A 1,171-nucleotide genomic window follows, 5' to 3' on the forward strand; every position below is an offset into this window, starting at 1 on the left:
ATGTACGCGCGCAGATAAGTTTCAACATTGGCATTGGCTCGCTCAACCAGACCATTGCCAGCGGCATGATACGCGCTGCTCAGCGCCAGCTCCACACCAAGGCCTCGCCAGTAGTCACGCCACGCTTTGGCTGCGAACTGGGGCCCACGGTCACTGAGAATGCGGTCAGGCAGGCCATGATGGCGAACCACATTGTCAAAAAATAACTTTGCAGTTGCTCGCGCTGTAATCGCTTTGACCGAAGGAATCAGGTGAATCATGCGAGTCAGTCGGTCTTTGCAGACCAGGAGCGCATCAAAACCTTGGTCCGGTGGCAAATCAGTGATAAAATCCACCGCCCAGTCACCAAACGGTCGCTTGGGAGCGGGGATTGGCATCAGCAGTCCGTACGGCGCATGCCGCGGGACCTTGACACGTTGGCACATGTCACACGTAGCCACATAGTGAATCACATAGGCACGCAGGCCTGGCCAGGCAAAGTCGCGACGAACCAGCTCAAGCGTTTTCAGCTCGCCGCCATGACCAGCCAACTCTGCGTCGTGTCGCATGAAGAGGACAGTGGACCTCATGCTTTCCGGGACATACAGTCGGCCATCCTTTCGCAGCAGGCCGTCAGCCAAGACGTAGCGCGAGTGTGGGGCCGCAGCCAACAGCGACGCTTGCGCATCCACAGCAGTCTCGAGACGAATTTTCCCAACCAAGTCGGTTGGAAGCTCGCTCGCACTGTGAGTAGCTGCTGGGGTGTCAGGCGCTGCTACTCCAGCATCGGCGGTTGCTAATGCATCGTCGTGATCATGCGTGGCAGGCGAACTCGGGATTATGTGCGTTTGCGGCGCAAATGTCACTCGAGGGGCACGGGCACGCTCAGGCGCTGCACCAGCACCCTGGGTAGCATCACCGACCGCTTGCGCACGTGTGACAGGGGCAGCGATCTTGGTGAAAAGGCTGGGGGCAGGATGGGCTCGAGGCGAGTGGGTTGTGGAGTTGCACCACTTCCCGTCCTCGACAAAGCATCCGCCGCTCCATTACGCGAGCCATCGATATGGAGGATCACGAAATCGAAGCGACCAAGCCTTTCCTTCCAATTGGTCTCGCGGGAGCTGAGCTCTTTCGCAAACGAGAATTCACGCAAATGCGATGGTCCGAGTGCACTGTCGTCTGCTGTCGACTG

Source organism: Capsaspora owczarzaki (genome assembly GCF_000151315.2).
Source record: "Capsaspora owczarzaki ATCC 30864 unplaced genomic scaffold supercont2.1, whole genome shotgun sequence".
NCBI classification, from domain to species: domain Eukaryota; class Filasterea; order Ministeriida; family Capsasporidae; genus Capsaspora; species Capsaspora owczarzaki.